The 24,561-nt window shown below is 43.0% G+C and overlaps 1 long non-coding RNA gene across 1 annotated transcript; it reads left to right on the top strand.

Moving 5' to 3' along the window:
* The first annotated feature begins 762 nt into the window (after positions 1–762).
* LOC135273635 (uncharacterized) lies at positions 763–16,844 on the top strand. The gene is made up of 2 exons (XR_010341388.1): positions 763–895; positions 12,341–16,844. It is a non-coding gene; the product is annotated as an uncharacterized LOC135273635 (long non-coding RNA).
* The last annotated feature ends 7,717 nt before the right edge of the window (positions 16,845–24,561 follow it).

Here is a 24,561-nt window from a genome sequence, read left to right as displayed (position 1 = left end):
GTTCCCTTATCTAAAGGCACCCTCCTTTTCCAGGGTGGGGAAAGTGCATGCTATACCCATGTTGTCACTTGAATCTGTCCAGTTGTTTTGTGCATTGAGAATCCCTGCAATGACTGATTATTCACTCTGTGATTGGGTCCTTCCCACCTGGCATCCTGATGGCTTTAAAATCCCAAATGATAAGTCACTGAGTCAAACCTCAAAGTTGGCTAGAATCTAGGTTTAGTTAACTGTACCCTTCAAATACTTCTTTTTCCTCAAATTGGGTTCTTTTTTTTTTTGAAACAGAGTTTTGCTCTTGTTGCCCAGGTTGGAGTGCAATGACACAATCTCAGCTTGCTGCAACCTCTGCCTCCCAGGTTCAAGCAATTCTCTGGCTTCAGCCTCCCAAGTAGCTGGGATTACAGGCATGTGCCACCATGCCTGCCTAATTTTGTATTTTTAGTAGAGACAGGGTTTCTCCATGTTGGTCAGGCTGGTCTTGAACTCCTGACCTCAGGTGATTCGCCTACCTCAGCCTCCCAAAGTGCTGGGATTACAGGTGTGAGCCACCGCGCCCAGCCTAAATTAGATTCTTTGTTGGCTGATTCCCTTCTGTAGGCATCATTTATAACTTTGCTTTCGTCATATTTGCTGTCATTTCCTATCCACAGTGCCAACCTCTTTGCACAGTTGTGGGTTTCTGGAGAGCCTCTTTATTTCCTTCTGTCTTCCTCAAACAACCTTTTTAACCTTGTGGTGCCCTTGCTTTTTTCCAGGAGGCTTGCTAGCCTGTGTCTGTACTAGGATTCATCTGACTATTCCTGCTCTGGATTTTCATGCAAGAGAAAGAAGACTACTTTCCCCATATCTTCTTGGTAAAAGGAAAAAGGAACTTGCTTTTCACTAATCCAAGGTTTATAGTTTTCATACATTTCCTCCAATTCAGAAAAATGGGAAATTGGTATGTTTTTGCCACCTCTTTCATAAACCATAGCAGTGTTCACTCCTGGTCCATCCCCAGATCAATGAAATAAATTTTTTGAGTACAGAGGCCCTATCCCATTCATCTCTGTGGGTCCAGCACTTAGTGTAGTGCCTGACACATGGCAGGTGCAAAATATATGTTCACTGAGTGGGTGAATGGATAAATGAGTGAGTGGGTGAATGTATAAATGAGTGAGTGAGTGAATGTATAAATGAAGAAATTGAGATGGGGCACATATTGAAAAATTCTAATTGATTATAAGTTATTGCTCATTGAAAAGTGGTTTAATGATAATATATCTGGGATTTTCAAAGTTAATAATTTTCTTTGTCACTAATACTTAGAGTGGAAGTTCTTTTGAAAAATACAAAATATAGTTACAAATAATATTTTCAAAAATAGCACTAATGTCAGTAATATAATTTCTACTTGGGAATAAGTTTATTAAATAAAAAGAAAAATATAATGATCTTTTTTAAAAAATCACAAAGACAAGCACTGAATTAGCTATTTGCTCTCTATATGTGATTCGAATTTGTATGCTGATTCTAAAAGGCAAATATAAATGCTAATGAAAGTAGCTGAGAGCATTAATAACTTGGCTTAAGTGGACTTTGCTATGGAAAAATGCAAGCCCATTCGAATGGTAATAGAATGTGCTGTGATAAGTGGACTTATATTGCTGCCAAAACCTTTATAAATATATCAGCTTCCTATAAATGAGAGAAATCAATTAAACAGTAATTAAGTGAAAGTTCAAGTTAATAATCAATTACATGCTAAGCAAAAGTTCTCAGAGCAGAGAAAAGGTTAAGTTATTCTATGGATTATCAGTTTCAGTTATTTAAAATCATACAGTTTTCAGGTCTGGGGAGACAACTTTGCATAGTGTGAACAGAAAAACACAATATGCATTATGCAAAGACATCTAATAAAGATAGACATATCTAACCAAGTAATGCATATTATAAGCAGATTTCAAAACTGAGGGATTTCTTTTTCATCAGTGAAACAAATCACAGCATGTGTAAAAGGTTAGTAAGAATAGCTATATTTAAATTGTGCTTTGATTTAGGGAAACAGAATTAAACCTGGAAGAAAGTTCACTCTAGTCTCCAATGCTAAGTCAGAGAAAATGAAAGAGCTTTGGTGGAATCTGCCAAGACTCTTTGTGGATTTCAGCTTTGCCAAGATTGTTCCGATAAAGCATCTGGTTTATGGCTAAGGAGAGGTGTGGCCTGATGAGACAGAAAGGGTGTGTCTTGTTGCTTTAGGATGAGGCAGCTATCTCAATCATGCGATGAGGCAAAACTATTGACTATGGAGTGGAGGATAGCCTACCAGCATAGCACAAAACTCACCACCTTGGCTGCTCTGTGTCGGGTTACAAGCTCTAATAATCTAAAGATCCTACACAGACAATTAACTTGTAACTAGCTTAATAATTGCAATAAAGCAGCATTAAAATAGCTTCAGCATATTTCAGAAGTAAATGTTACAAGATGAACTCAATAGAGACAAACCAATTGACCAAAGACAAAATCCTTTCAGATTTTGGGAAATATTACTGGCAATAAATCACATGCTTAGTCACATACAGCTTACTGTGTGCTCTTTCTTGTTGATTGACATCAATTGACCTTTGACATCTGGAGAGAGGAGGAGAAAAGGAGGAAGGCCACATGTTTACTGTCTGCCAGGAAACTGTCACAGGTTTTGGATTGTATAAACTCTATGACATCAGAGACTTGGTGTGTGTTGGTTAACCCCACACTTAAATCCATGCTGGGGATACGTAGGTAGTTGGAATTCACCACTTGATTGAATAAATGTTCGTCTGCCAAGCTTGCTACTTTTGTTCCTTGGTTAGGTCTGTGCCTGCAGAGAACTCCGTTCAAGTAGAATTGACTGACTTTTATTTTAGTCAGTGTATCATGATTTCTTATAAGTTCATTATTTAAATTTCTATTAAGATTCATGAAATATGTTATTTGTTACATACGACACCATTATAATTAGTATTGACCAATCTTGTTTTGGAATCTTAGAATGACCCCTATGCCTTATTTCTGTCTTATGCCTCTCTCTGAGTGCCTGTCTCTCTCTCTTTCTCTCTCTGTATATATATATACATTTTGGGAGACACAATTTGATTTATATATAGAGAGACAATATATTAAATGCTTGAGCATATATATATAATATATTATAGCATGTGTATACAATATAGTAAATGCTTGATCACATATATATTTTATATATATAAAGGACAGTAAAGTATATCATTAAACTGTATCCTCTTTGTTCATATGGGTGTCATTATTACTGTAATAAATTAGAATCACACATACTCATCATTATCAAAATTGTAAAAGGAGAAGAGCTTCCCACCATTGTTAGTAGCTACTTCTTTCCAACACTCCCCTCTAGAATATTTATTTATTTTCAAGGTTTGGGAATTTGTTTCACTCTGTCCTGTCCACGAGTAGTGTTCAGTAAAGATGCACGTGCATATTGTTTTTGAATATATGTTTTAAACATAAAGTATTTTAGAAAAGGATGATGTTCTATTAAAGCAAGGTAGTGAGTCTCTAGATTAATGAATCTTATGAGTAATTAAAGAATGTCTGTAGACCAAAATTTTAGTCAGAGAAAAAAAATGGGAAAGAAAACTGGAGAATTCACTTTATATGAAAAGAGGCAGGTTAAGATTAAAAAGGCCAACTACCTGGAAAACAATTCATTAGAAAAATGTGCCATTCTCTGTCTTCTGAAGTCACAGGATATACCTAAAGAGGCTTTGCGATTTCACCTAGTTCTCTGTGTCACCCCTCTGAACTGTCCCCAGAGGACTAACAATCACAGCAAACATTTAGTAAGTGCTTGATCTTGAGATTGAGTTCCTGGCACTCAGTAAACTCTGGTCCCCTCCCTTCCTTCCTGCTTGCTTTGAGGAGGAGAGTCCCGGAGCCTCATGGACTGGAGTGATTTTTAAAATGCCAAGTAAGGTAGTCTACAATTAGATCAGAGGAAAAGACAAGTTTGAAGAGAAGGGAGCATGTGTACTGTGGGTGAGGAGGAGGTCTGATCCTTACAGTAGGCTGTAAGAGCCATTTTGGAATGGCCTTCGGCCAGCAGCTGCTGAGCATTTGAACTCATTTCTGCATTCCTTTCTCAGCTGATGTGTTCTTCCCATCAGTGGTGAGTCAGATTCTGGCCCTGACTTTAGTGGCAGACACTGGCCAACTGACTGGAAGCACCACCCCTGCCCCAAAGGTCCTCCTCCCTTTCAGAGATCAGAGATCTTTTCTCCTTTAGAAGTTCTACATGTAGGTTCTGGGGGAGTCTAGCTGGACCCATGGGAAGCCATTGTCAGTCTCCTGGCAACACGACAGCAACTGGTAGATGCTTTTCCCTATATTAGTGTGCTTGGGCTGCCGTAATAAAATACGACAGATGGGATGGGATAAACAACAGAAATTTATTTTCTCACAGTTCTAGAGGCCAAAGTCCAAGATCAAGGCACTGGCAGGGCTGGTTTTCTCTGGGGCTCCTCTTCTTGGCTGTCCCCTTGCTCCCTGTCTGCATGGTGTTCTCTCTGAGCATGTGCATTCTTGGTGTATTTCTCTGTCCTAATCTCCTCTTGTTCTTCTTGTAAGGACACAAGGATGCCAGTCATGTTGGATTAGGGCCAACCTAATAGCCTCATTTTACCTTAAAGTCCCTATCTCTACATACAGTCACATTCTGAGGCACTAGAGGTTAGGACTTCCACATATGGATTTTGGGAGACACGATTTAGTCTATAACACTTGCTCAGTTGCTCAGTCTTTTTCCTGTTTTTAAAGACTACAATTCTCACACACAGATATGACACTTGGAACAAAAAACTAAACAAACAAACAACAATAAAAGCAATAGTCTCAGAAATCAGAAGAGCCGGGTTTGAGGCCAGGCTTCGCCATTAACCAACATCTCCCTTCACCTCCGTATTCCTGGTGACTTCTTCTCATGAGGCAGGGATGAGACCACTACTTATTTTTCCAGCCTCTGCAGCCTGTTGGGGGCATGGAGTGAGAGGATGTGTGGGGAGCCTTTCACAGCTGTTCAATGTTGACCTTCACTTATGTGGGGGCTCCTGGTCCAGTGGCTTAGAGAGTGGGCCCTGGAGTTGAACGGGCTGATCCAAATTCCAGAGTCACTGTCATAGGATGATTAACCTTGGCTAGGTGATTTCCTTCCTCTGTCACTCTGTTTTCTTTCCTGAAAAATGGGGATGAAAGAAACCCAAATCTCACCTTGAATTGTAATAATCTCCACCTGTCAAGGATGGCCAGGTGGAGATAATTGAATCATGGGGGTGGTTCCCTCATACTGTTCTCATGATAGTGAATAAGTCTCATGAGATCTGATGGTTTTATACATGGGAGTTCCACTGCACAAGCTATCTTGCCTGCCACCATGTAAGACATACCTTTCTCCTCCTTTGCCTTCTGCCATGATTGTGAGGCCTCCCCAGCCATGTGGAACTGTGAGTCCATCAAACCTCTTTTTCTTTATAAATTACCCAGTCTTGAGTATATCTTTACTAGCAATGTGAGAACTAATACAGTAGCACTGACTTTATAGGCTTGTTGAACAGATTAAAGAAGTCAGCACTCACTAAAGCTGTGTCACAGTGAACAACCAGCACGTGTTTTCTACGATTATGTTTTATATGGGTCATCACCCTCTTGTGCTCCCTTCCAGTCTAGCCCTATTTCTCACATCCAGGGCCCCCTTGGTTTTCTTCTGAAGGGGGGTGTCTTTAGAAATGGTGGTGGCCTTGTGGTCCCTCAGAGATGAGAGAAGTGGGAAATTTCCCCAGCCTTGTGCCCCAGGGCCTGTGATGAGGTCAAGTGTATTAGTGCATTTTCATGCTGCTGATAAAGACATGCCCAAGACTGAGAAGAAAAAGGTTTAATGGACTGGCAGTTCAACATGGCTGGGGAGGCCTCACAATCATGGCAGAAGGCAAAAAGGAGCAAGTCACATCTTACATGGATGGCAGCAAAGAGAGAGCTTGTGCAGAGAAACTCCCATTTTTAAAACCATCAGATCTCGTGAGGCTCATTCACTATCATGAGAACAGTGCAGGAAAGACTTGCCCCTCATAATTCAATCACCTCCCACTGAGTTCCTCCCATGACGTGGGAATTGTGGGAGTTACAATTCAAGATGAGATTTGGGTGGGGACACAGCCAACACCATTCTACCCCTGCCCCCTCCCAAATCTCATGTCCTCACATTTCAAAACCAATCAGGCCTTCCCAACAGTCCCCCAAATTCTTAACTTATTTCAGCATTAACTCAGAAGTCTGCAGTCCAACATCTCATCTGAGACAAGTCCCTTCTGCCTATAAGCCTGTAAAATCAAAAGCAAGTTAGTTACTTCCTAGATAAAGTGGTGGTGCAGGCATTGGGTAAATACAGCTGTTTCAACTGGAAGAAATTGGCCAAAACAAAGGGGCTACAGGCCCTATTCAAGTCTGAAATCCAGCAGGGCAGTCAAATCTGATAACCCCAAAATGATCTCCTTTGACTTCATGTCTCACATCTGGGTCATGCTGATGCAAGAGGTGGGTTCCCATGGTCTTGGGCAGCTCCACCCCTGTGGCTCTGCAGGGCACAGCCTCCCTCCTGGCTGCTTTCACAGGCTGCTGTTGAGTGTCTGCGGCTTTTCCAGGCACATGGTGCAAACTGTTGGTGAATCTATCATTCTGTGGTCTGGAGGATGGTGGCCCTCTTCTCACAGCTCCACTTCGTACACAGTGCTCCAGTAGGGACTCTGTATGCCCATCTCCATTTTCCTTCCTCACTGCTCTAGCAGAGGTTCTCCATGACACCAAGGTAGCAATTGCCCTTCATGAAAGGAAGCTGTCTCACTCTGCCCAAACTCACTGACACGTCCCTGCTGGTGGCCTGGAGGGGCACAGGACAGAGAGGAAGTCTCTTTCAGAGATTTCATGATAATGGCCCTAGAATTTGGACCAGACAGTTCAACTCCAGAGTCCACTCTCTAAGGCATTGAGCCAGGAGTCCCCACATAAGTGATGGTTGACATCGAACGGCCATGAAGGGCTCCCCACACAAGTTCATCAGCCTCCTGGAGAAATGAATCAAGATGCATGCCCTGCTGCAGAGCCACCAGAGCCATCTTTTTATACTAATGTAGAAATAAAGATCAACCAGATGAGAACAGGCAACCAGATTCAGAGCTTACATTTTGGCAGAGACTCAAGGCAGGCAGAGGAGTAGGAAAGCTTTATAGTGGAAAAAAGGGAAGGCTTCAGGTGTGCTCTGACTGGAAGCTGTTAACACGGGGAAGCTGTGGGCAGTTAAGTAGAAGTAGAACATCCTCTATGATTGGTTAGGGGAGCATATTTAGCTTTCTTTGGCTGGTTCTAAGTTGGAAGTTTGGACAAAAATTAAGAAAACTGTCAGTTATTAATCAAGTCCAGGCCAGTGGGGGCAGATTATTACAGGGGCTATTGTTTGGTTCCTGGATTATTACTAGAGATAGCAGTCTGACTCCTACAAGTCTGACTTAATCAGGCTGACTTCCTAGGTAGTTACTGGAGATAAGGGTTGGTTTCCTGGACTGGGTGCTGCAGGTTGTGGGTCAAAGTTTTATTTTTATACGTGGTCTGGTCATATTTGTTTGTATATTCAGTTTCTCTCCGATGGCAGCATGTTGCCCTCAGGGCTCTGCCTTGAGCAGGGCTCTTACAAGGAGACCTTACAGGCTTCATTGTTCTTATATAAACCTGGGCCAGTCCTTAACACACATCTGCTTCCTACAGGACTTTTGCAGAGAATGGTAGTGGCTGCCTCTGATTTTGTCAGGGCACTTGTGGATATAATGTAAATTTTGCTGAAGTCTCTTGGCTCCAGGGTCTTATTTCAAAGCTGAAACCAAAGTAACATTTTGGGCTAGAAGGAAGCAGGTGTTCCCCCATTTTAGAATTTCAGAAGAAGGCTCTAAGAATGTGGCTAAGTGGAGTAAATATGTATAGATGGGAACTAATTATATAAGTTTGGTTGCCACAAGCTCTTCATCTATGCAAATATGCTGCTGAGAAGGAATGTGATTCAGAGACTGGGAGACTCTTTCTGGATGTATGATACTGAATGAATTACTAATCTTCCTGAGGTCTTATACATACATTAAAAGCAATAAAACATGGCCTTAATGATTTTGCAGATTTTCAACTCTCCTGGAGATAGCACGTGTAGAGAAAGTATTCTGAGCCACTTTCTATGGTAGTATGGTCCTCACTGTGCCAATGTTTCCTTTGCTGGGATGCCTGCTCTGCAGACAGAGCTCATACCAAATGCCACCATGCACGGGTGGGCATCTCATGCTGGCTCTTAACCCGTGGCATGTGCTGCTTCTGATTTGAATCGTGCAAATCTCTTTACTGCCTACAAAATGGATTTTAATCCTTGGAATGGTATCAAGGTCCTCCAGATCTGGTCCTGGCCTTGGTCTGTCCCTAGTGCTCTAAACAAGCCCTTACTCTCACAAAACTCAGATATTTACTGGTTGTCCCCTGAACATACCAAAAAGGTTTCACCTTGGTTCTTGCTGTTTTCTTTTACCTGGAATCTGCATGGCTACTTTACCTTCCCCAACTCATCCCTGACCCTGCTTTGCTCTGGTTTTTATCCACGAAGGGCCTGATTTAAGCCTCACCTCCTCCAGGATGTCTTCCCTGACCGTATCAGACCACAGTGATCTGATTCCTTTTATTTCTGAACAACTCTCCCATAGCACACTTGGCTTTCTTATTCTTTTGGGAAGTGGGTAAAACTATACATGATGTTTTTGGTTATCTAACTATATCATATTCTGCAGCTTCCATTGGATAATAAGTTTCTGTATGTCAGCAACTTTTTTTTTTTTTAAGACAGGGTCTCACTCTGTTGCCCAGGCTGGGTGCAGTGATACAATCACAGCTCATTGCAGCCTCAACTTCCCTAGGCTCAGGTGATCTTCCTGCCTCAGCCCTCTCAGTAGCTGGGACTGCAGGTGTGCACCACTATAGCTGGCTAATTTTTCTACTTTTTATACAGACAGGGTTTTGCAATGTTTCTCAGGCTGGTCTCAAACTCCTGGGCTCAAGTGATCTGCCTGCTTTGGCCTCCTAAAGTCCTGGGATTACAGGTGTGAGCCATGGTACTCGACCTCAGTGACTGTTTTACTGTATTACAACCTCACTGCTTAGGATTATGCATTGTATGTTTCAATACCCAATAAAGGTTGGGTGAGTACAATGATGAAACAGTGTGCCATGTTGATTCATGTGTTAAGCACATTAGAAAACTAAAGAAATTGGTTCCTGCTGGTCCCAACAATAAATAGTTCCCCGAAACCATTTCAGATCCAGAGGGAAGGTTTTGGGGGCTTAGCCTTTATTATAGTTGCAGCAGCAGTAGTAATTCAAGGGGAAAAAGGAATAGCTTTAAAAATGTTATTGTAACAGAAACACAATGACAGCCACTGCATGCCCTATGGAGGGCTTTGGGTCTTGGAACACAGCTAGGCAAAGCCCGATCCATGGCCCTCAGAGGGTCCTGACAAATGGAATGGGCAGGTGTGTGTGGGGGTGTGGTGAGCCCCCATGCGGGTGCAGGGAGTCTTTTTGAGCAGAAATGAAAAATCCACCAGGGATATGACTGGGATTCTGGGCAGAATAGGGGTGAGAAGCAAGACCAAGTAATGGGGAATATCACCCATCAGCTGGGCCAACTCTGGCGACAGTGAGCCCGGGATTGTGTGTTGTTAAGAGGCCCCAGCAGACAGGGTGCCATCACTACTGTGGACTCTGCCACCAGCTACCTCCCTGTGTCTGGGGGTCAGGTCGTTTGAGGGGACCTTGCAGAACAAGGCAGGCTCTGTCCTAGAGAGCCGAGGCTTCTATTCATATCAGCAAGAAAAGGCTCAGGCATGGAGAAATATCACGAGGGTGTTTTGGGGTTAGGGCAGGGGTGATCTTGTTCTCGGGAATAAAGTAAAATCACAGATGCTCTGGGCCCAAGTTCAGAGTTGGCTCTGAGGATGTGAGTGAGGATGACTAGAGAGGAAGGATGTGGAGCCTGGTGATGCTGCACAACTCCAAGGACCACAGAAGCAAAGTGACTTCAATATCCAAAGTCACAGTCCTTGTTAGCTGCAGATCTAGGCTCAGAGCCGCATTCATGTGATCCTCGTACACCAGGGGCAGAGCGTTTGTTCTAATTTACCAAGATTTTCATACAGTCTTCATTGGGGCTCTCAGTATCTGTGGTGGCACCCTGAGGACCATTTTGGGGTGTGCTCTGAGAGTGAGTGATTAAGGGAAAGGATTTAATGAGAGCAAATATGCATTTTCCTGCTTAATACTGAGAGGTGTTTGCGTTAGATCTTGATAAAAAAGTCTGACCTTAAAAGGCATCTGCAGCTCAAAGATGATGACTTTGACAAAGACAATGACCATGGCAGTTTCAGTTCCTCTCTGAAGAGCTGGAGAGAAGAGAAAATAAATGCCTGGGGTTCAAAAACATGACAATGGCACCAAAAATTCATCAGAAAAAAGGAAGTTCTCAGAAAGGGGACAACACAATACCCAGGGGGGAAAATTACACCTTCAGCGAGGGATTTCATAAGGAGTTATGGCATTTCAGATTGTCGGGAAGTTAAAATAGTTGTATCTCCATTGTGATACGCCCTTTAGGAAATCAATATAATTTATTGTGCCTCTTCAGGGCCCATTCTATATACTTTGAAGTCTGCGGGACAGAGTGAAGGAGTAGAAACCCATTTAAGATAGCTCAAATAATAGAGGAGTGTATTATATTTTCAGAATCCAAGGACAGAAATTGCAGGCCATCTCGGTGGAACTGGAAATTCAGGAGCAAAGTTGTTTTCTTTGTCTTCTTGCAAGGGCTTTTGCGGACACTTAGGGGCCTCATAGTCCCACTTCTTTCTGCTTCTCTCTTCTGTCTTTTTCTTCTGCTAACAACATGACTGGCAGGCTAACTCATGACATTACTCTCAGACTATATTCTTTGTGTCCCTTGGGCTGCATTTTTGAGAGACATACTCTGACTCAGTACAGTCTAGTGAATGATTTGCTGTGAGTCAGATGCCAATCAACTTTGCTGGGGGAGAAGGTGTTGCTGTAGTTCAGGAGGAAGGAGCAGGGCAGCAGAGGCTTACAGGTATATCACTTTGGATGGGGTGTAGGTGGGGAGGGAGAGGCAATAGTCAGCGTCTGCATCATAGACTATCACAGCAACAACAACGATGCTATAATCTGGGGGTTTCCCCAGGCTGCCACACAGTGGCACTCCTGTGCACACTTGACTTCATGAGGTTACCGTGCACAGCTTGTCATTTTGGTGCTCACATTCCCTCAGCAACCCTGAGATCCCAGTATCTTCCTAGACATGGAGTCTTCTAGCTTCTTAAGCACAGAAATGATATTCCTACAAATGGAGTCCAGTTGCCTGGTCAGATGACACTGGCCAAGGAAGAACTCAGAGAATGCATTTATTTGGCCTTGCATTTGACGTTAGCTTCCTTGCAGTGGCTGAGGGTACAGGCTCCGGAGCTGCACTAGCAAATTCAAATCCTGGCCCACTATGCAATAACCATATGGCCTTGAGCAGGTGATTTCGCCTCTCTAAGTCTTCATTTCTCCACTTGTGAAAAGTGCATAATAAAACCACTCAGTGCGAAATAAAACACGCAGGTATAGTGAGAAATATGCTCTGAAAACAGTTTATGATCCCTAGAAAGTACTCAGTAAATGTCACCCATGATTACTATCATTATTGTTAATCTCTCTTTCACTTCCTGTGGACCTAGATGAATTCAAAGCTCTAAGTCAATGACTTCCTCCCATTCCTCGCAGCGCTTGACCTAACTCCCTCCCTAGGCCTTTGCATGTACTAAATGCAATTGGTGACTAATCATTTGGCTTGATAACGTTGTGCTTTGTGCTCTGAATTGAAAAAGCGCTCACAAGCAAAGATAGAAAAGGATGCATAAGCAGTAAAACCTTGACATGAATTTGAGCAATTTGCTGAGTACAAAGAGTATATCTTTCAAACCTTTTGTGTGTATGGATAATTTGTATGTATGTCCCTCCCTTGAAATACTAAAATAAAGAATAGCCAGGATGATTTCTCCTGTTTCTTTGATCTCTATCGATACTATCAAAAATTGTCATCTTCTATGCTGAAGAATGTACAGTCTGTTCCTTGAGACTGCGCACAAGACCAGAGAGCTGGGAAACCCACAGGAAGCTTTAACACAGATTCATTCTTTCTTGTTCTTTTCTCCTCCAGGAGCCAAGCTCTTCCTGCAGATCATGAACCTGTCTTCTGAGCACTGCAACGTATCAGATTGGCTGAGGCAAGAAGCAACCGTGAGGGCCTCTATGTGGTCACCTTCTCCTTTGCCACAGTCATCACTGTAATCATTATGACAATAGTGTCACAGAATTCAGAGCTGTGGACAGAGGCCTGATACATCCTCCTCTGCCAGCATCTGCTGTGCATCTCTTCCTACTGTGGCCTGGGGCTCGTTTTCCAAGGAATGTGGGCGCTTCTGGCCAACAGCCCCCTGCTGATGTGCTGGGTGGTGTTGGAGCCCAGCTGAGCGTTGGAGAAGGGATTCTCTTCATGCTGGCCTTGATGGCTCTCAACACTTGCATGGCAATTTGCCGTCCACTGAAATCTCTGTCCTTTGTAGATTCAGTTAAGTATAGGATTCTGGCTGGGACTTGGACAACCATTATACTCAAGAGTGTCTGCTTGTTCGTCAGAGAGGGCACTAAACCTACTGTGGCTGCAGTTTTAAAACCAGAACCCCTTTGCCCTGTGATCTTGAACGGCACTCCCGCCAGGGCCACTGGCATGGTTTTTATTTTCCTTCTTTTGTCTGTCATTCTTACAAGCTACGCTCTGATATACCACAATGGGAAACGGGCTGGCTATTTTAATAGGTCAAATATCAAAGCAAGGAAAACAGTCCTTATTCATTTAGTGCAGATAAGCTTATATATCATACTGACTCTCATATTCATAAGTTTGGGGAAAGTGTGTGGGGCGTTTTCCTTTGCTTTAAATCTGGTGGGTTTTGGCGTTTTTGCATTTGCCCAGTGTTTTAACCCTCTGATCTAGGGGCTGTGGAATAAAGAGCTGCAAAGCAGATTACACCACTGGATGTGCTGTCACATCCCTGTCACAGCTATGGCGTGGTTACACTGTGAACAGCGGAGGGCCAGTTTAGAAAAAATCTCAGCCATTGAATCAGTAACTCTGGTCCTAATGGTCTCATCAGCTAAGGCTGAGGGCCTGTCTTTCACTCAAACTAAATTTGGTGCCTTCATTTGATTTTGAAAGCAATATGAATAAGTCAAAGTTATTTGTTTGGATTACAAACTTGACTACTACGTACACCTTATTGGCCTCAGTGAAATCTTTTTAACGTCTTTAATTTGAAACCCAGGCCAGTGTTTTTTTTTTTTTAATTGTAATTTAGGTTCTGGGGTACATGTGCAGATCATGCAGGATTGTTGCATAGGTACATATATAGCAAGGTGGTTTGCTGCCTTCATCCCCCCATCGCCTATATTAGGTATTTTGCCCCTCATTATCCCTCCCCATCCTCCCCACCTCCACTGTCCCTCCCCTAACCCCTGCTACTGACAGGAGTGTGTGATGCTCCCCTCCCTGTGTCCATGGGTTCTGATTGTTCAACACCCCCCAGGCCAGTGTTTTTAGCAGTTTGCTCTACTGTGTTTGAGTAGTTAGGCAGATCTTGGGAATATACTTGTTCTTAGAAACTGAGAAATAGTCCATGGTTAATGTGAAGAGAAGAAGTTTGGCTGTTTCCGTTATATTAATTAAGGGTAGATTCAGCTGCATATAATAAAAATACAGCAATAAAATAACAGTGGCTTCAAAAAGTTAGAGATAGATTTTTTTTTTCTTTTTCTTTAAGACAGGGTCTGGCTCTGTCACCTAGGCCTGGGTGCAGTGGTGCAATCACAGCTCACTGCAGCCTCAACCTCCTGGCCTCAAGCAATCCTCCAGACTCAGCACCCCCAAGTAGCTGGGCTTACAGGCACATGCCACCACATCTGGCTAATTGAAAAATAATTGTTTTTGTAGGGACAGGTTCTCACTATGTTGCCCAGGCTGGTCTCAAACTCTTGGGCTAAAATGATCCTCCCACTTCAGCCTCCTAAAATGTTGGAATTATAGGTGTGAGCAACAATGCCCAGCCATTTTTTTTTCTTATGTAAAATAAACCTAGAGGTTCATAATCCAGGCCTATGTGGCAGCTCCACTGTCATTCTCTTCTGTTGTGCCATGATTACTGTGCCACCTCATGACTCAAGATGGCTGTTAGTGCACCTATCATCACATCCACACTCCAATCAACAGTGGAAGGAGCAAAGAACGGTCTGCACCTTTCTTCCATAGACACTTCCTAGAAGTTACACAAAATACTTTTTCTTATATCAAACTGGTCAACATTTAGTCACATGGGCATGCCTAGTGACATGGTTTGGATCTGTGGCCCCACCCAAATCTCACGTTGAATTGTAATTCCCAATGTTTTGGGAGGGACCTGGTGGGAGGTGATTGAATCATGGGGGTATATTTCCCCCTTGCTGTTCTTGTGCTAGTGAGTGACTTCTCATGAGATCTGGTTGTTTTTGAAAGTGTATGGCACTTCCTCCTTCATACTCTGTCTCTTCTGCCACCATGTAAAGAAGGTTCTTTTCCCCTTCACCCTTCTGCCAGGATTGTAAGTTGCCTGAGGCTTCCCCAGTCATGCTGAACTGTGAGTCAATTAAACCTCTTTCCTTTACAAATTACCCAGTCTCGGGCAGTTCTTTAGAGCAGTGTGAGAATGGACTAATACAGAAAGCTAGTGCCAGGAAAGTAGGGCATTGCTATAAAGATACCAGAAAATGTGGAAGCAACTTTGGAACTGGGCAACAGGCAGAGATTGGAACAGTTTGGAGGGCTCAGAAAGCAGGAAGATGAGGGAAAGTTTGGGACTTCCTAGGGACTTGTTGAATGGTTGTAACCAAAATGCTGATAGTGATATGGACAGCGAAGTCCCGGCTGAGGTGGTCTGAGATGGAGATGAAGAACTTACTGGGAACTGGAGTAAAGGTCATTCTTGCTATGATTTAGCAAAGATACTTGTGGCATTGTGCCCCTGCTCTAAAGGTCTGTGGAATTTTGAACTTAAGAAAGACCATTTAGGGCATCTGGTGGAAGAAATTTTTAAGCAGTAAAGTGTTCAAGATGTGACCTGGTTATTTCTAAAAGTGTACACTCATATATGTGAAGAAAGACATGGTCTAAAATTTGAACTTATATTTAAGAGGGAAGCAGAGCATAAAAGTTTGGAAAATTTGTAGCCCAACCATGTGGTAGAAAAGAAAAACTCTTTTTCTGGGGAGGAATTCCAGGCTGCAGAAATTTGCATAAGTAAAGAAGAACCAAATGTTAATAGCCAAGACAATGGGAAAAATGCCTCCAGGGTATTTCAGAGATCTCTGTAGCAGCCCTCCTATTGCAACCCTGGAGGCCTAGGAGAGAAAAATGGTTTCTTGGGCCAGGCCCAGGGCCATGCTGCTCTGTGCAGCCTTGGGACATGATGCCCTGTATCCCAGCTGCTTCAGCTCCAGCCATGGCTAAAGGGGGCCAAGGTACAGCTTGGGCCGTGGCTTCACAGGATGCAATCCCCAGGTCTTGGTGGCTTCCATGTGGTGTTGGGCCCGTAGGTGTGCCGAAGTCAGGAGTTGAGGTTTGGGAACCTCCACCTAGATTTCATCCGCCTGGATGTCCAGACAGAAGTCTGCTGCAGGGACAGAGCCCTCATAGAGAACCTCTACTAGGGTAGTGCAGAGGGGAAATGTGGAGTTGGAACCCCCACACAGAGTCCCCCCTGGGGCACTGCCTAGTGGAGCTGTGAAAAGAGGGCCACCATCCTTCAGACTTCAGAATGGTAGATCCACCGATAGCTTGCACTGTGCACCTGGAAAATCCACAGGCACTCAATGCCAGCCTGTGAAAGCAGCTGAGGGGGCTGTACCCTGCAGAGCAACAGGGCTAGAACTTCCTAAGGCCTTGGGAACCCTCCCCTTGCATCATTGTGACCCGGATGTGAGACATGAAGATTTAATGACTGCCCTGCTGGGTTTTGGACTTTCATGAGACCTGTAGCCCCTTTGTTTTGGCCAATTTCTGCCTTTTGGAATAGAAGCATTTACCCAATGCCTGTACTGCCATTGTATCTTGGAAGTAACTAACTTGTTTTTGATTTTACAGGCTCATAGGTGGAAGGGACTTGTCTCAGATAAAACTTTGGACATGGACTTTTGAGTTAATGCTGGGATGAGTTGAGACTTCGGGGGACTGTTAGGAAGGCCTGATGGTGTTTTGAAATGTGAGGAGGACATGAGATTGGGGAGAATCCAGGGGTGGAATGGTATGAGTTGGCTCTGTGTCCTCACCCAAATCTCATGTTGCATTGCAGTCCCCAGTGTTGGGGGAGGAACTTGGTGGGAGGTGATGGGATCACTGGAGGCACATGTCCGCCTTGCTGTTCTCGTGACACTGAGTGGATTCTCATGAGATCTGGTTGTTTGAGGTGTGTGGTACTTCCCTCTTTGCTCTCTGTCTTCTGCCAGCATGTGAAGAAGGTGCTTGCTTTCCCTTTGCCCTTCTGCCATGCTTCTAACTTTCCTGAGGCCTCCTAGCCATGCTTCCTGTACAGCCTGTGGAACTGGGAGTCAATTAAACCTCTTTTCTTCATAAATTACCCAGTCTCAGAGAGGTTTTTTTTGTGTGTGTGTCCTTGTCTGTTTTCTTTTTTTTTTTTTTTTTGATATTAGGATGATACTGTCCTCATTGAATGAATTAGGGAGATATCCCTCCTCTGTGATTTTTCTTGGAACAGTTTCAGGAGTATTGGTATAGTTCTTTTTGTATATTCAGTAGAAATTTTTTTATGTTAATTTTTAAATTTTTATTTTTGTACTTAGAGATGGAGTCTTTTTTTTTTTAAGACGGGTTTTCATCATGTTGGTCAGGCTGGTCTTGAACTCTCAACCTCAGGCGATCCATTCACCCGCCTTGGCCTCCAAAGTGCTTGGATTATAGGCGTGAGCCACCGCGCCCGGCCTCAGATAGTTTTTTATGGTGGTGTGAGATCAGACAATACATCTAGCTTACAGGGAGAACAGAAATAAATTTTAGCTGGGTAGCAGTGTCCCCAGCCAAAAATTGGGATTCTTAATACTAAGGAAGGAAGAATGTATATCAGGAGGCAAAATTATTTCAAGGATCAGTTTGCTTTCAACCAGCTAAAGTATAAGGAAAAACAGTGGATGAGTTGTAATCAGCACAGGCTTATACTCTGCTTTTCAACGTGACATACAAATACAGAGTTAACTTCAGGATGCCAGAGAACGTTAGTCGTGTTATATTCACAGCTTTCAAAGAGAAGGGCATCAACAAGAACACCGACCTTGTTTAAACATGGAAATCAACTAATAACTTAAACCTAAGCAAGTTTGAGGCAGCAGCATGAGATATGTTCTTTTTTTTTTTTTTTTTTTTGTTTTTGAGACAGAGTCTTGCTCTGTTGTCAGGCACCAGGCTGGAGTGCAGTGGCACAATCTTGGCTCACTGCAACCTCCACCTCCTGGGTTCAAGCAGTTCTCCTGCCTCAGCCTCCCGAGCAGCTGGGACTACAGACGTGCACCACCATGTCCAGCTAATTTTTTGTATTTTTAGTAGAGATGGGGTTTCACCATGTTGACCAGGATGGTCTCGATCTCTTGACCTCATAAAGTGCTGGGGAAATATATTCTTTTGTAGAAGTTTATGTGTGGCATTACTTTAGAGAAAAAAATCCATTTCGGAATCAGTCAGGATTCAGTTATAGAAATAAGAATCATTACCCTAGGTATTTTAAGCAGAAAGGACTTAATACAGGAATCAGATGCTAACAAAGTCCCTGGGTGGCTGAAGGGGTGAAATTGGGACCCCACCTCCCATGCCTAATTGATGTAAAGAGCCAACCATGCAGCATGATCTGGAGGTGAAGCAGATGCCACCACCACAGCTCCTGCTGCTCCTTGACTTTGCTCGTCAGAAGAAATAGTGAGAGGGAGACAGTCTCTACCTCCTTCCATCTTCCAAAACTTAACACCCTTGCTTCTAACTGGTAGAACCCAAGTGGCATCCAGAGCTCTAAAAGTAAAGAAGTCTGTGTAGTTCTGCGTTTCACAGATTTGGCAGTGCAGGACGTTACCACAAAAGGAGGGTAAAATGCAGATTGAATGAGCCAATCCATAGGATCTACCATTACTGCATTTAATTTTACCTATAGGCAACAGCAGCAGCAGAAACAACAGATAGCATTTATTGAGCAACGACTGTGACCCGAACATGATATAAGCTGTTTTATATACAACATATCAAATCCTCACCACTTTTTTATATAGGTGTAATTGTTTGTGACTTTAAAACGAGAAAAAGCTGAGGCTTACAATGGCCTTACCTAAACCTAGGAGGTCAGGCTTTTTCTTTCACATTTGTCTCATACGCTACTTGGCCCAAGGCGATCATCTCCTCACTGTTGAGAGTTGGGCCAATTACATGGGAAATTCAGGCCTCGATCGTCCACTTTGCTTTGGGTGTGGACACCTGGATCATGGAAGAAGCCTTTTCCACCCACTGTTTTGATTACATTCTGCTGTCCTCAGGCCTTTTTGTTTCAAGGCTCTAGTGGTTTCTACTGTATTTTGACTTCAAGTTTTCTTGCTTCTCTCTATGTGTTCTAAGTCTTGCCTCTCTGCAGTCCCAACTCTGAGAAGACAAAGCATCACTTTTTCTTTTCCAGTGTTCAAGTATCTTTTCAGGGAAGGCATCAGGTCTTTGTACCTTTATCCTTCAGGGGACCCAGCATGGGGCCTGGTGGACTGCAGGCCCTCAGATTAAGAAACAGACTCATCAACCAGTAAGACATACCTTTCTACAAACCCCCTCTCCACGAAAGCCAAGCTCTCTCTTTATTTTTGTTAACATTTATTTTTCTGAGTCTGCTTGCTAGGGAACTGTTGAAATATTAAGCCATCTATGAGCAAACAATATCTTTGTTCCCCAGAAAGTAAAAGAAAAAGTAAAAAAAAATTACCAAGTTTAACTTATATCTAAGTCCTAGATCTAATATAAGTCATTTAATTTATCCTTAAAACTTAAAAAACTATTAAAACTCTATTTTCTGATCTCAAAGGTGACTTCTGCTTGCAACATTAAATGCTAAGTGGTAGTTTTATACTTTCAAATACAAATTATCATTTAAAAAATTAAAACAATTTTGATTTGGGAATCTAAATGGTGTAAAATTCTAAAGGTCCAAATGATATTTAGTAAAAAAAAAAAAAATCTTTTTCCTCCCCATTTTCCCAGGTCCTTCACTCTTCTCTAAGAGTCAACCAATGTTAATGTTTTTTTGTTTTCCTTAAGAGATGATCTACAAAAGGCAAACTATTGAGAACTTATCATTTGTAAGATAATTTGGTTTTGATATCCTAGATTTAGATTGAAAAGTTGTTTAAACTGTTATTTAGATTAATAACTTATGTCACAAATGAGAGAATTCATGACATCAGCAATAATTGATTTCATGATGTGAAAATCCTTTGTACCCCCCAGGAACCTTAAACTTGGGCAAGATACAAAAGGGAAAGGAAGAGAGGAAGTGGTAGGCAAATTATTTGCAATTGTTGAGAATTCTTGTAAGATGTTCTTTGCTCATATTGAAATGGCGCAATGATGTTGAGTTTAAAATCAGAAAGGGTATGGCCAGGCACGGTGCTTTAGTAGTTCCAGACCAGCCTGACCAATATGAAGAAACCTCATCTCTACTAAAAATACAAAATTAGCCAGGCGTGGTGGTGCATGCCTGTAATCCCAGCTACTCAGGAGGCTGAGGCAGGACAATCACTTGAACCTGGGAGGCGGAAGTTGCGGTGAGCCAAGATAGCGCCATCGCACTCCACTCCAGCCTGGGCAACAAGAGTGAAACTCCATCTCAAAAAAAAAAAAGTCAGAAATGGTGGGAGGTTTGGGCAAATATTCAGAGAAGATACAGCTTTCATAAAGCTCTAAGAATAAATTGCTTTAAGGATAAAATGTGAATTATCTCAAAATTTCCAGGTTCTTATGAATATTTTATTTACCATAACTGCAACCACATTACTTCTGCATGAAACTATTTCTGGCTTCTATGTAGATATGCTGTATACATACATATGGACTAATTTAAGAATAAACAGGCAAAAATCTTAAAAGCAAGAATAGAAAAGTATTCGTTCATAATACTCATCCTAAGAAAATGTTGAATGAATTCAGGCCATTGTTCAGAAGTACAAGACTGCAAAATCAGCCATGCTTAAGGATTTTAAGCTTTTTATATTCCTCCGAGAAGGTCAAAGTCTATGTTTGTGGAACTACCTGCCTGATGGCCGAACAAAGACACAGATACGCAGTAGAGAGAAAACTGCTCACTTTATCTCAAATCTGCCACTGTGGATCTCCTAGTTAAAGGCAAATAACCACAACACAGGCAAAAATAAAAGAGCATGTGACTGAGAAAACAGAGATATATTATTCCCATGGATCCCCAGGTGCTCATCCTTTTTACATGTTAATGTAAAATCTAGATGTGTGTTTCAACCAGACTAAAATTTGCTGTTTAGCTTCTGTGCCATTGTGGGCACATCTATGACCTCAGCCATTATTCCTGGGAGTGTCTTAGAGCAAGAGCAATCCCTTGATGTTTTAGTCAACAGCCATTTACAAACCATTAGAGGAAGGAATGTGAGTCCGGGTTTTTGTTTGAAAGCTCATTGACACCTTGTAATAAGATCGAGACATTTACCAATAATTAGTTCCTTCCTTCTTTAAGCCAATGGGAAACCTGAACTTCCCCATCTTTTGGAGATGAGGTGAAACCATCTGTATTTGTCTATTTCTTTGTAATTTTCTCTTTCTGTGTAAAAAATCACCCCTCAAACCTAGAGGTCTATTATCTCACTGTTTCTGTGGATCAAGAATTCAGACAGAACATAGACATATGGGAGGTGTCTCATCTGGAAGACTTGAAGGCTGAGGGGCTGGGACCAGCTGGAGGCTTGATGGAGGCTGGAGGATCCACTCTGAGGGACTCACACAGCCCGTGAGCTGGTACTGGCCAACTGGTTCCACTCCACATGGGTTTCTGTTCATATGGAGCTCTCAAAGGGCTGCTCAAGTGTCCCTGTGACATGATGGCTGACCTTCACCAGAATGCACCATCTGGAGGTGGGATCATACCAGTTGAAGGCATCCTTTTTGCACTTGGCCTTTCAGGTCACATATCTCAATGTCTGCCATAGTCCATTTATTTGTAATGAGGCACTAGGTCTGGCCCACCTGCAAGGGAAGGGGAATTTGTCTCTACCTTTTTGAAGGTAGGTAGATACATTTTTAAACTACTGGCCCATGTGACTGGTTTTGCAAATGGGAAGTGACACCTGTCACTTTTGAAGGAAAGCCTGTAAGAGCTGGTGTGTCATTTTCCACATTCTTGTCCCCTGTCAATATTGAGGGTGCATGTGTTCACATGGAGGACTAAAGCTGAGCTGTTACACGGGGCAGCTGCCCTAGAAAGTAGCCCTGACCCACCCAGGACCTTGTATGAATGAGAAATAAACCTTTGTTTTAAGCCACTGAGATTCTGGGGTTGCTAATGCAGCATAACTAACTCTACCCTTATGAATATTATCCTGCAACCAAATTTGAGAAACAGCTGTCAGTGGTCCAAAGAGAATCCTGGAGAACACGGTACTATCTTTTTAAAAGATACACTGGGCCAGGCACAGTGGCTCACGCCTGTGATCCCAGCACTTTGGGAGGCCAAGGCAGGAGGATCACCTGAGGTCAGGAGTCCAAAACCAGCCTGGCCAACATGGCGAAACCCTTTCTTTAATAAAAGTACAAAAATTAGCTGGGCGTGGTGATGGGCGCCTGTTATCCCAGCTACTCAGGAGGCTGAGGCAGGAGAATTGCTTGAACTCAGGGGGCGGAGGTTGCAGTGAGCCTAGATGGTGCCATTGCACTCCAGCCTGGGCAACAGAGTGAGACTCCATCTAAGGAAACAGAAAAAAAGAAAGATACACTGTGTTACAATGCTCCCAGTGGCATGCAGCCGGAGCTGGCAAACCACAGTCCACAAGTTAAATTCAGCCGACTGTTTCTTTTGTATAGTCTGTAAGAACAGTGTTTTACATTTTCAAATAGCTGAAGACAGCTAAAAGAATAATAGTTCATGACATGTGAAAACTATATGAAATTCAAATTTCTATATCTGTCAAGATTGTTTTTGGAACACCCCCATGCTCCTTCATTTCAGTATTGTGTATGGCTGGCTTTGCCTCATAGCGGCAGAGTTGAGTGTTTGTCACAGAGAGCACGTGGCCCGGCACAGCATGAATTATTTACTATTCATCCCTTTGCAGAAAAAGATTGCCAACCCTTGACTCTAGAAGACAAGAAAGTCTGATAAAATATGAAATTTGATGACTTTGAATTGAAATGTGATTCAGAAAAGTTGAACAGAACAAATTTAAGGAACACCCTAACCAATTCATTTTCTTTGCATCTGTATTTTAATGTGACCAAAGGTGATATAGGATAAAAATCTCTCTGAATAACCTTCAAGAAATATACAGGCAACTCCTAAGAAATAAGAAAGCATGGCGGCATAGTTTACTTTGAAACTTATTTTCCTGCCTTACACAATCTATGGTATCCTGGATGCAATGATATGGTAGCAAAGAAGATAAAAAATGACAAAACAGTCCTCTGGAAAAGCCTTTGAAAGCTCATTGTGATTATCAGCTTTTCTGAGTCAGTAGCTCTTTTGCTTTTAAAACGGAGTCTCATTCTGTCGCCCAGGCTGAAGTGCAGAGATAAGATCACAGGTCACTGTAACTTCGAAGTCCTGGGCTCAAGGGATCCTCTTGCTTCAGCTTCCAGATTAGCTGTGAATACAGTTGCGTGTCACCGTGCCTAGCTCAGTTTTTCTTTAGAGGTGGGGTGCAGGGGAGGGGGAGTGGGCTCACTATTTTGCTCAGGCTGGTTTTGAACTCCTGGCCTCAAGTGATCCTCCTGCTTTGGCTTCCCAAAGTGCTGGGATTACAGGTGAGCCACTGCTCCTGGCTAGTAGCTCTTTGTTGCCTTTATTCTACCCCTAAACAACGTGGTGGGCTGTGATTTTGTGCACCTGGTCTGATAGCTAATTAGCGCATCGGCATCCAGACATCCTCAATCTAGGGTGGTCCTGGATTTTATTCAGCTGTTTAGAGTACTTGGAGGGGGGCTGGGTGCCAGTAAACGTTGGGAGGCTGAGGCAGCTGGATCACTTAAGGTCAGGAGTTTGAGACCAGCCTGGCCAGCATGGCAAAGCCCTGTCTCTACTAAAAATACAAAAATTAACCGGGCGTGGTTGTGGGTACCTGTAACCCCAGTTAATTGGGAGGCTGAGGCAGAATTGCTTGAACCTGGAAGGTGGAGGTTGCAGTGAACCAAGAGGCTAGGCAACAGAGTGAGACGCTGTCTGAAATAAATAAATAAAATAAAAATTAAAAATAGAGTACCTGGATGGGGATCTGCAGCAGCACTGCCCTGCAGGTGTATCTCCTGCTTTTTCTGAGAAGGGCTCCTCTCCACCAAGAGGAGTGACTGCAGCCACGCACGTCTGGGCTGAGCATGAATTTGTTTTCTGTGATTTCTGTTGTCAGTACTTCCAAGGATGACAGCCAGAGTGTTCTCACTTCAGAGGATCCAACCATGGCTTTACAGTAAAATAAACAGAAACAAGTGTTCTAAGTTGAGATAGGCTGTGCTCTCCCTTAAAAAAAAATTCTCATTTACTGGCCGGGCGCAGTGGCTCACACGTGTAATCCCAGCACTTTGGGAGGCTGAGTCAGGTGGATCAGCTGAGGTCAGGAGTTTGAGATTAGCCTGGCCAACATGGTGAAACCCCGTCGCTACTAAAAATAGAAAAAACTAGCCAGGCGTGGTGGTGGGCGCCTGTAATCCCAGCTCCTTGGGAGGCTGAGACAGGAGAATCACTTGAACTCGGGAGGTGGAAGTTGCAGTGAGCCTAGATCATGCCGCTGCACTCTAGCCTGGGTGACAGAGCAAAACTCTGCCTCAGAAAAAAAAAATTCTCATTTACTTTGGCAATGAAATATTAATCGCAGATGAGAGAAAGAAAAGTAGGCAATTAATTCTAAATCATTACTCTGGGTTAAAGCGGGAAAGAGCTCATAATGATACACTGCTTTCTCTTGGGAACTGCTCCTTTCAATGGGCCCTCATCTATAAGATAATTGCAGAAAAAGCCTAGAAAACACATCTGTTACTTCGACAAGGGTGAATAATAAGAATGATCAATTTAGGGCGATCATGTGGGCCAGGTG

This window comes from Aotus nancymaae, unplaced genomic scaffold (genome assembly GCF_030222135.1).
Source record: "Aotus nancymaae isolate 86718 unplaced genomic scaffold, 86718_ANA_hifiasm-v0.15.2.pri h1tg000008l, whole genome shotgun sequence".
NCBI classification, from domain to species: Eukaryota; Metazoa; Chordata; class Mammalia; order Primates; family Aotidae; genus Aotus; species Aotus nancymaae.
This window is presented reverse-complemented; position numbering and strand designations above follow the sequence as displayed.